This window comes from Mus caroli, chromosome 7, assembly GCF_900094665.2.
Source record: "Mus caroli chromosome 7, CAROLI_EIJ_v1.1, whole genome shotgun sequence".
NCBI classification, from domain to species: Eukaryota; Metazoa; Chordata; class Mammalia; order Rodentia; family Muridae; genus Mus; species Mus caroli.
Genome location: NC_034576.1, coordinates 105514397 through 105526245, shown reverse-complemented (window position 1 = coordinate 105526245; position 11849 = coordinate 105514397).

The window sequence follows — 11849 nt, the reverse complement described above, 5'->3', positions numbered from 1 at the left end:
AGAAAGAAAGAAAGAAAGAAAGAAAGAAAGAAAGAAAGAAAGAAAGGAAGGAAGGAAGGAAGGAAGGAAGGAAGGAAGGAAGGAAGGAAGAAAGGAAGAAAGAAAGAAAAGAAAATGAAAGAAAAAATTCAGGACTGTGGTAAGGGAATTAAAGCTTGCTTACATCATACACAAAATTTATGGAAACACATACATCAGTATCATGATAACTACTATTATAATAAGCATTCAAACCTTTTCTTTTTATTTCATAGTTAATGAAATGTTACAATTTAAAGACTGGAGTTATTCTAAGCTATAATAGAGCCTCAAGCCAAAGGAAATATGTATGCTTCTAGCTTCAAGGAAGCAAAAAAGTCAATAACATTTAAATTTTGCTTCTTTGTTAATCCATTTTTAACTAATAGGATTACTAGACCCAAAAGATGTCCCACCATACCACCAGGACACATGCTCCACTATGTTTATAGCAGCCTTATTTGTAATAGCCAAAAGCTGGAAACAACCGAGATTACCCTCAACCAAAGAATGGATACAGAAATGTGGTTTATTTACACAATAAAATACCAATCATATAGTTTTGATGTCCCAAGGAAGGGGAATGCTGGGGAGGAGAGTATGAGATGGGGGTGGATGGGTAGGTTGGAGTGCATGGGTGGGTGGAGAAGCACCCTCTCTCAGAAGCATGGGGGGGAGGGGATGAAGGACTCTGGGAGGGGGAACTGGGAAGGAGGACAACATTTGGAATGTAAATAAATAATTTTTTTAAAGGTAAATGGTATGAACTCACTAATAAGTGGGTATTAGTCCAAAAAGTACAGTTCTTCATGGTAGTGAGAAATGCATCAAATTGTCACAATAGTATAGTACATACCCAGTTTGATAGAAGTAGGGTCTTAAACTCCTGCGTAGTTCTAAACAGTTATTCAAGGTCATTAGCTATCTTCACGTCAAAGCCACAAATGAGGGCTTCATTTACTTTCCAAACCATCACCATTTTCTAGAGGCAGTTCATGGAAAAGAGGTCACCTTGGCATATGATGATAATCTGGGGCCATTAGAATCCAAAACCTGACAGAAATGTAAAAAGGTGAAACAAAGGAGGGCCAAACACCTACAGACAAAGGAACCAGAGAAGCTATGGGATCCTCAATAGAAGTTCAGTGATGTGCCATTTTTCAGTATTCATGTGCCTTCCTTAAAGTTTCAAATGTTCAGGACATGTTGATGGATCTATGACACCAGTAACCTTCTCACAGCTTATCTATTAACTTTGGAAGTTTTTGAAATGTGTTCAAAAGAGAGAAAATATTTTGCCAAGGCAATGACCAATGCTACTTATAACTATTCATCATCCATCAAAGCACACTATTAATGGCATATAATAAATGTCTTTAAGGCAATGATGAAAAATCTAGAAACTAAGTTGACTAAACTGAAGATAGAAGTTTACTAAAGGCCAAAACCACCAGGATTATAAAATCACTGATCGTAGGAGTAACGAAACAATTTCACAAAAGTAGAGTATGCACCTTTGTCACATCATTTCGCCTTTCCTGGTGGCCAGCAGGGACAGAACCAGACACATTAATACAACAATTAAAAAGTAATCAAGATTAAAAATTCATGTCACTAAGGCTAGGAAACAACAAAATTCTTTATATATAATTTAGTTTCTTCATAAAATTCTCATGCTTGTTATATGAAAGAATTGCTTATTCTGACAATTATTGTTTTAGGAATTTCATTTAATATTAAAACTTGGCTAATGACATAAGATGATGTAAATGGTTGGATTTTAAGAACTCCATAATTCTTAATCTGTGACAATTTACAAGAATTAAAATATGCAGAATTAATCACAAAAAGACTCAATAGTAACTTAAATCTGTTTTTGTACTCATTGTCTTAGGATTTGGTAGAAATCCATTATTCAAAATTACCTCCACAATCTTATGTACTTAACGTTCATTATTCATTCACTGAATATCCCTCAGTACCTGCTCCATATAAAAGCTAAAATGCATCTTTCTAACTATCCCTTCTTAGACAAACCACATGCAAACCCCATCAATCCTTCAAACTCAAAGAGTGAAGCCAAGTCAATACAACATGCCTTCCCTGTTCCATGCTGCCTGTTGGCAGTAAGGCACTTTATTATCAGAAAAGTGACTGAACATTTCTCAGACATTTTCCTGTCTCTGTGTTTAAACTTCTTTTTCACCAAAAGAACATGGCTTATCTCCCTTTGGGGATGCATCATGTCTAGCCAGCTAAGCCGGATTCATTAGTGTCTCCTTTGACTCTGCCCTGCAGCACCATTCGAACTGATTCCACCTTACAGAAACAGAACGTGTTTGTTTTCACACTTCACATGTTTTTACCATTTTGGCTTCATTTTTCCATCTCTTGAAGACTCTTCTGTTATAAACCCATTTTATCAGAGGCCTCTAACTTCATCCATTTCTCTTTCAATTTTCATCCATGAATTGATCTTAAACTGAAATCACCTGTTGCAAAAGAAAACTCAACTTCCCAAGGTTTCTTCTGCTCTCTACATCACAAAATCCTAAGATCCTAAGATACGATACTAAGACATAAGACTGTGTACTGACATTAGAGTTACCAGAAGTTCTCTGTGCCATCATTCTATTCTGCTGAAAAGAAAACAAATGCTAGAGCTGTGATGTCTTTTCTTTCAGCTTCGGGCATCAACTAGGCAAAGGTTTCTGGCTTTCTGCTTGTGTAACACAGAGTTCTTGGTGCTCTGAGATGCTTCTTTCAACATCAGGACTACTTAAGCTAGTTGCCTATCCTCCCCCAAACAAATTATCCCTATACTCTCAGCTAGACCTTCAGAGATCATTCTCTAACTAGCAGCACATCGATACCCAAGTAAGCAGCTATTCGCTTTTTTTTTTTTACATCTCAATTATCACAATGGGATTTTATGTGGTACATTGAATATTTTGCTAATTGCAAGGAAGATAATATGGACTGCCTGTTTTCAGAGCTCCATTAAAAGGCTTAACATGAGAATAGGAGTACACCTGTAAGTTTTGATTTAAAATAAAATGCTAAACATGGGTTAAAATACTCCTGGCTCATAGTGTGTCAGTTTTGATAGTTTATTAACCTAATGGCCCATATAGAATTTGAACAAAATTGCTTCTACTTTCTTACTTCCAATGATTGTCTTTTCTAGACTGCAGTATTTGAGTGAGAATAATATGCATAATGAGAGTCCATTGTATATAACTTTTTTTTCCCTTTGCAAGAGGGTACCAATTATGCAACACAAAACTAACTCTAACTCAAGATACTTTTGTAGACACTTTGTCTCCTATTGTTTCATTTAGGCAATGTTTTTGTTTTTGTTTTTGGTCTATTGGTTTTTTGATTCTATATTTTGTTTTACTGTGAGGTGTGTGTGTGTGTATTTCTTGGATATTGTTTTTATATTTTTTGCTTTATTTTGATTTTGTTTTGTTTTGTTTTGTTTTTAATTATTTTATTTATTTACATTCCAGCAGTTGCCCTGCTTCCCAGTACCCCCCTCTCAGGTTTGCTCATCCCACTCCTCCTCCCCCTTGCCTCAGAGAGGGTGCTCCTCTCCCAACAGGCCTCTCCCTTCCCTGGGGCCTCTTCTTTCTAGGATTAGGCTCATCTTCTCTCACTGAGACCATATCAGGCAGCCCTGTTATATATGTTCTGAGGGTCTTGAACAAGCCCTTGTATGCTGCCTGGTTGGTGGTTCAGTGTCTAGGAGTTCCAGGGGTTCAGGTTACTCGAGACTGCTGCTCTTCTCTATGGGATTGCCCTCCTCTTCAGCTTCTTCAATCCTTCCCTTAGTTCTACAATAGGGGTCCCTGAGTTCAGTGCAATGGTTGGGTGTAAGTATCTGCATCTGTCTCAGTCAGCTGCTGGCAGGACCTCTCAGAGGATAGCCATGCTAGGCTCTTATCTGTAAGCACAACATAGCATCGGTAATAGTATCAGGCCTTGGTCCCCTCCCCCCAGCCCACTCCCTCCTTTAGATCCCAAACTGGGCAGGTCATTTGAGCTCCTTTCCTTCAATCTCTTCTCCATTTTTGCCCCTGCAATTATTTTAGACAGGAACAGTTCTGGGTCAGAAATTTTGACTGTGGATTAGTAACCCTGTCTTCTGCTTGAGGCTCTATCTACTGGAGTTGGACCCTTCAAGTTCCCTCTCCCCATTGTTGGGCATTTTGATTAAGGTCACCTCCAGAGATTCTCTTACCTCCTGGGTCTCTGGTACATTCTAGAGGGTCCTGTCCCCGTACCTTCTACCCCCTGAAGCTGCATATTTCCATTCATTCTCCTGGCACTCTGGGCTTCTCTTCTGTCCTCTCCGCTCCCATACTTTATCTTGTTCCCCACTTTCCTTCACCCTCCCTCTTTCTGCCTCCCATGATTAGTTTCTTTCCCCTTCTAAGTGGGATTGAAGCATCCTTACTCGGGCCTTGCTGCTTGTTAAACTTCTTATGGTCTGTGGATTTTATCCAATGTGTTCTCTATTTTTGGGCTAATATCCACTTATTTTTAAAATTATTCATTTTAATTAATTAATCTGTGTATTTATTTTGTTTCATTTTAACCACAGTTTCCTCTACCTACCACCTCTCTGCCCATCCCTCCCCCTACCTCCTCTGCCCTCTCCCATCCACTCCTCTTCCCTTTCTCTTTAGAAAAGGGGAGTCTTCCCATGGATATCAACCAGTCTTGGCATATCAAGTTGCATTAAGACTGGGGACATTCTCTCCTACTGAGGCTAGATAAGGCAGCCCATAATGGTAAAGGGTCCCAAAGGCAGGTAACAGAATCAGAGACAACCCTTACTCATACTATTAGGAGTCCCACATGAAGACCAAGTTACACAACTGCAACATATATGCAGAGGCCTAGGTCAGTCCCATGCATGCTCTCTGGTTGGTGATTCAGACTCTGTGAGCCCCAGTGGGCCCATGTTAGTTGATTATGTAGGTTTTCTTGTAGTGTCCTTGATGCTCTGGCTCCTATAGTCCTTCCACCCCCTTCAGAAGGATATCCCAAGCTCCACTTAATATTTGCCTGTGGATCTCTACATTTGTTTCCATTAGCCGCTGTGTGAAGTATTTTGATGACAGTTATGTTAAGCTTCTGTCTGCAAGTATAGCAGAATATAATTACCAGTGTCGGGGTGGCTTCCCTCTCATGGCATGGTTCTCAAGGTGGACCAATCATTGCTTGGCCATTTCTCCTCCATCTTTACCCCTGCACATCTCATAAGCAGGATAACTTGTAGGTTGAAGGTTTTATGGCTCGGTTGGTTCCCCAATATCTCCATTGGAATTCTTGCCTGGTTACAAGAGATGGCTGGCTTAGGCTCCATTATCCCCCCTTGGGAGTCATTGCTAGGGTTTCCCTCATAGATTACTGGGAGTTTCCATTGCCCTGGGTTTCTAACTCATCCCAGAGATGCCCCTTCCTATTCCATCTGTCCCTCTAAGTTCTGTCTGCCTCAGTCCTCTGTCCTCACCTGATCCCTCATGTTTTCATCCCCACCCCATCCCCATCCAATCTGCTCCCCTCTTGTCAGTGAGATTCACACGTCCTTCCTGAGCCGTCCTTGTTACTTAGCTTCTTTGTGTCTGGGGATTGCAGCATAGTTATTTATTACTTTATGGCTTATTATGCATTTATAAGTGAGTACATACCCTGTTTGTCTTTCTGGGTTTGGGTTACCTCACTCAGGTTGACCTTTTCTAGTTCCATCCATTTGCCTGAAAGTTTCATGATATCATTGTTTTTAATAGCTGAATAATACTACATTATGTAATGGACCATATTTTCTTTATCCATTCCTTGATTAAGAGACATCTAGGTTGTTTCCAGTTTCTGACTATTGAAAATAAAGCTACTATGAGCTACTTAGTTGACCAAATGTCCTTCTGATGTAGTACAGCATGCTTGTTTTTCAAGAAAGAAAAAAAAAATGGATGAGGAATTGAGTGGATGGAGAGTTGTGGGGCGGAGCCTGGGAGGAATCAGAGGAGGGGCAAAATGTAATCAGAGTATATTTTATTAAATTTTTTCAATAAAAAAAAGAACTTTCAAGAAGAGTCAGGAAAAGTTAATTCTACAGACACGGTGGGTGGTATATAAACTGTCAAACACCATGTTCATTAGTGCTGAAAGATCAATTAAAAGATATTCCTTGGCTTGGACTGAACAATCAAGATGAAATAGAATAACATAAAACTACTTTGAAAGCCTTAACCACGCACTGCACAGAATTTCATTGGTATAAAACCCTTGAATAAAAGTAATTTCTTCTGGAAATCTTCACTTGAAATCTCAAGCCAACAAATCTTTCCTCTATAGAAAGAGGAACCCTCGACTTTGTCTCTTTATCTTGGGTATTTATCTCTTCATTTTTTTCTCTCAGTGTAATGAGAATATCATGCTGTTTCTCTCCCTCAGTTTGTTTATGTGATGGATTACAGTTACTGATTTATGTGTGTTGAACAATCCCAGTATCTCTGGGATAAACCTTACTTAATCATGGTGAATGATCTTTTTGATGTGTTCTTGGATTTGGTTTCCAAGTATTTCTTCTCTTTTTTTCCCCTTTTATTTATTTATTCTTTTACATTCCAGTTGTTAACACCCTCCAGATCCACCCTCCTTCATTTCTTCATTCCATTCCTCCTCTTCCCTCTCCAAGAGGATGTCCCTTACCACACCCCCACCAGGCATCCCCACTCCCTGGTGCCTCAAGTTTCTCTAGAGTTAGGCACATCTTCTCTCACAGAGGTTAGACCAGACAGTCTTCTGCTGTATATGTGTCCAGGATCTCACACAAGCTAGTGTATGCTGCCTGGTTGGTGGCATATTCTCTGAGAGATCTCAGGTATCCAAGTTGAGACTGCTGGTCTTCCTATGGACTTGCCCTCCTACTTAGCTTCTTCCAGCCTTTTCCTAATTCAACCACCAGGATCCCCAACTTCAGTCCAATGGTTGAGTGTAAATATCTCCATCTTTCTCAGTCAGCTGCCTGTTGGGCCTCTCAGAGGACAGCCATACTAGGCTCCTGTCAGTAAGCACACCATAGCATCCATAATAGTGTCAAGCTTTGGAGCCTCCCCTTGAGCTGGATCCCAAGTTGGGCTGGTCACTGGGCCTCCTCTTCCTCACTCTCTTCTCTTTTTTGTCACTGCAGTTCTTTTAGATAGGAACAATTCTGGGTCAGAGGGATCAGAGTTTTTGACTGTGGAATGGCAACCTCATCCCTCCACTTGATGTCCTGTCTTTCTAGTGGAGGTTCCCTGTCCCCACTGTTAGGCATTTCATCTAAGGTCCTGAGAGTCTCTCACAACCCAGGTCTCTGGTACATTCTATAGGGTTTCCCTACCTCCCACCACCAGAGGATGTATATTTCCATTCATTCTGCTGGCCCTCAGGGCTTCTCTCCTGTCTTCCCTCTACCCCCTTGCCCATATCTGATCATGTTCTCCTTTTTTCCTCCCCTCTCCCCTCTCTTACCCATGTCCCTTCATTCCTCTACCTCCAGTGATTGTTTTCTATTTAATCTCAAGTGAGATTGAAACATCCTCACTTGGACCCTTGTTCTTGTTAACTTTCTTAAGTTCTGTGGATTGTATCCTGGGTATTCTGTACTTTTTTGCTAATATCCACTTATTAGTGAGTATATACCATGCATGTCCTTTTAAAGTCTGAGTTACCCCACTCAGGATGATATTTTCTAGTTCTGTCCATTTGCCTGCAAAACTCATGATGTCTTCATTCTTAAGAGCTATATAGTATTTCCTTGTATAAATGAACCACAATTTCTGTGTCCATTCTTCCATTGTGGGACATCTGGGTTGTTTCCAGCTTCTGGATATTACAAAATGAGCACATGCCCCCATGGCATGGTGGGGCATCTTTTGGGTATATGCCCAAGAGTGGTATAGCTGGTACTTTGGGTAGATCTATTTCCAATTTTCTGAGGAACCTCCAGGTTGATTTCCAGAATTGTTGTACCAGTTTGCAATCCCACCAGCAATGGAGGAGTCCACATCCTTGCCAACACGTGCTGCCATCTGAGTTTTTGATGTTAGCCTTTCTGACTGGTATAAGATGGAACCTCACAGTCATTTTTATTTGCATTTCTCTGGTCACTAAGGACATTGAACCTTTCTTTATTTATTTATTGGATATTTTAATTATTTATGTTTCAAACATTATCCCCTATTCAGGTTTTCCCTCTGGAAACCCTCTATCCCATCCTCCCTCTCCCTGCTTCTGTGAGGGTGCTTCCCCACCCAGGCCCCCACTCCCTTCTCCCTACCCTGGCATTCCCCTACACTGGGGCATCAAGCCTTCACTGAACCAAGGGCCTCTCCTCCCATTGATATTGTAAAAGGCCATCCTCTGCTACATATGAGACTGGAGCCATAGGTCTCTCCATGTGTCCTTTTTGGTTGGTGGTTTAATCCCTGGGAGTTCTGGGAAGTCTGGTTGGTTTATATTGTTCTTCCTATGGGTTGCAAACCCCTTCAGCTCCTTCAGTCCTCTCTCTATCTCCTCCATTAGGAACTCCATGCTCAGTCCAATGGTTGGCTGTGAGCATCTGCCTCTGTATTTGTCAGGAGACAGATATACCAGGCTCCTGTCAGCACTTGTTGACATCCACAATACTGTCTGGGTTTGGTATCTGTATATGGGATGGATCCCCAGGTGACACAGTCTCTGGGTGGCCTTTCCTTCAGTCTCTACTCCACACTTTGTCTCCATATGTCCTCCCTTGAGTATTCTGTTCCCTCCTCTAAGAAGAAAGTGCTTCTTTGCCATTGGAGAGTCCTCTGTTGTGAATTCTCTATTTAGCTTTATACCACATTTTTTGATTACTCGTTTGTTTGGTTTTTGTAAGGAGCCGCCCTCACATTCGCCATTACAAGATGGCACTGATGGCACTGGCACCCATGTAATCAAACCATCTGTGCATGCGCCGGGGTAGTTTCCCACCCCATGTGCTCTGCCTTCCCCGTGACGACAACTCCGGCCGATGGGCTGCAGCCAATCAGGGAGCGACACGTCCGAAGCGGAGGACAGTCCTCCATAAAAGGGACGAGTTTCCACCATTCTATGGTTCTCTCTATCTCTCTCTCTCTCTCTGGTGCTCTCTTCTCCACTGGCTCCTGAAGGGGTAAGCAATAAAGCTTGTGCCGCAGAAGATTCCGGTTGCCCTGAGCGTGTTCTTACCAGGGGGAACAAAAGCGCGGGCAATAGGTTTTTGTTTTTGTTTTTGTTTTTGGAGGTTAACTTCTTGAGTTCTTTATATATTTTAGATATTAGCCCTCTATCAGATGTGGAGTTAGGGAAGATTTTTTTCCCCAATCTGTAGGTTGCCAATTTGAAGTTCAAAGCCCATACTGAAAAACATAATAAAAGGAATGTACAGCAAACCAATAGCCAGTATCAAATTAAATGGAGAGATACTTGAAGCAATCCCACTAAAATCAGAAACAAGACAAGGATGCCCACTCTCCCCATATCTTTTCAATATAGCACTCAAAGTTCTAGCTAGATCAAGAAGACAACAAAGATATCAAACAATTTGATCAAGGGGAGATCAAATTGTCAAACAAGAAGTCAAGACATCACTATTTGCAGATGATATGATAGTGTGTGTATATATAAGCGACCCCAAAATTTCTACCAGAGAATTGCTACAGCTGATAAACAACTTCAGCAAGGTGGCTGGATATAAAATTAAATCAAAGAAATCAGTTGCCTCCCTTTATACAAATGATAAATGGGTTAAGAAAGAAAATAGGAAAACAACACCTTTCACAATAGTCACAAATAATATAAAATATCTTGAGTTAACTCTAACCAAACATGTAAAAGATCTGTATGACAAAACTTCAAGTCTCTCACAGAAGAAATTGAAGAAGACCTCAGAAAATGGAGAGATCTCCCATGCTCATTAAATTGGTAGGATTAATATAGTAAAAATAGGCATCCTACCAAAAGCAATCTAAAGATTCAACACAATAACCATCAAAATTCCAACACAATTCTTCAAAGACAGGAAAAGAGAAATTTTTAATTTCATATGGAAAAACAAAAAACCCAGGAGAGCAAAAACAATCCTTAATAAAAGAACTTCTGGGGGAATCACCATCCCTAATCTCAACATATACTACAGAGCAATAGTGATTAAAACAAAATTCATGGTATTGGTACAGAGACAGACAGGTTGATCAATGGAATATAATTAAAGACCCAGAAATAAAACCACATACTTATGAATACTTGATCTTTAACAAAGAAGCCAAAAATATACAATGGACAAAAAAAAGCCTCTTCAATAAATGGAGCTGGTCTAACTGGCAGTCATTATGTAGAAAAATTAAAATAGATCCATATTTGTCACCTTGCACAAAGCTCAAGTCCAAGTGGATCCAGGACACAAAACCAGATGCACTGAATCTAATAGAAGAGACACTGTAAAAGAGTACTCATGGGCAGGGGAGAGGGGAGAGGAGGCAAGGAGGAGGGAATTTCCTAAGCAGAGCTCCAATGACTCAGGCTATAAGATCAAGAATTGATAAATGGGACCTCATGAAACTTACCTCTTCACTTTTAAGAGATATTTAATGAATACATGCTATGTATCTGCTGTTAACTATAATCCTTTCAAATTTCTGTTACTCCAATTATTCACGTAACAGAATCACTGACAAGAAACACACAGAATGTTTAAGGAGAAATGTTCAACCCTGTGTCCATCTTCAGAGTAATAATTCATTTTTAAAACTAAGGTATATACACATAGGATTTCTGTGTCTAATTTTGTTTTCTTCATGTAGATCTTTCCCATCTGTCTAAGCCTCCATGAGCCCAGATGTCACTTAAGCATCCCAGGGGACAGAGCTCTGGGACATCTAGCATGGCACAGAAACCCCATACACTGGTGTTTACTCCAGCTGAAGCAGTGATTCTATCACCAAAATTCCTTATAAAGATTCTCCATTCATAGAGACATGTGGGTAACCTTCACATAACGCACTATAGAAGAATAAGAGAAACCTCTACTCCATATCTAAAGGTCCAGACGACCAACTGCAACCTGGTAGGAAACCATAAATTTTCTGTCTTTAATATGTTTGTCTGTTCATTTTAAGCTGACAGAACACAGAAGGAAATTTCAGTGGAAGTGAGTGTAAAGGCCTATGCAAAGTTTCTAATGTTTTTTCCTTCAACACACCCACTTGGAAGGCCTCTGCTTCTCCACGTTGGTAAAGGCAAGGCCCTCCTTTATTTGGACCATGACTTTCAACTCCTCAGAACTTACTACACTTTCACTTCTCTGTTCTGTTCACATCCATGGCACTGCCTATTCAGAAACTCCAAATTCCATGCAGAGGTTTCACTTACATGTGCTTAAGTAGTCGTAGCAAATGTATGTCTGACTGTAAAAATGTCTAATGAAACCTGACATATTGTAAGATATATGTTCTCTATTTAACTTAGACTGTATGCCTGACACATACATTAATGAAACTCCCAAGTGCAGACATGGGTACACCCTCATTATTATTGATTTACATTTCTCATAGATTTGCATTTCTATCATTTATTCCAATCAGGGTTCTGGAAAATATCAGCTAAGTTCACACTTTTAGTTTAACTCTCAACAACAGAGATGTCAAAGACTAGCCTCAACTTAAAGAACACTTCCTAAGAGGAGGGGTGTTTGGGAAGAGTGAAAAGAAAGGAGTCTCAGTCAACAGTGGGTCCAAGCAGAGAGCCTAAGTTCTGCTGAGATGGCTTTCCTG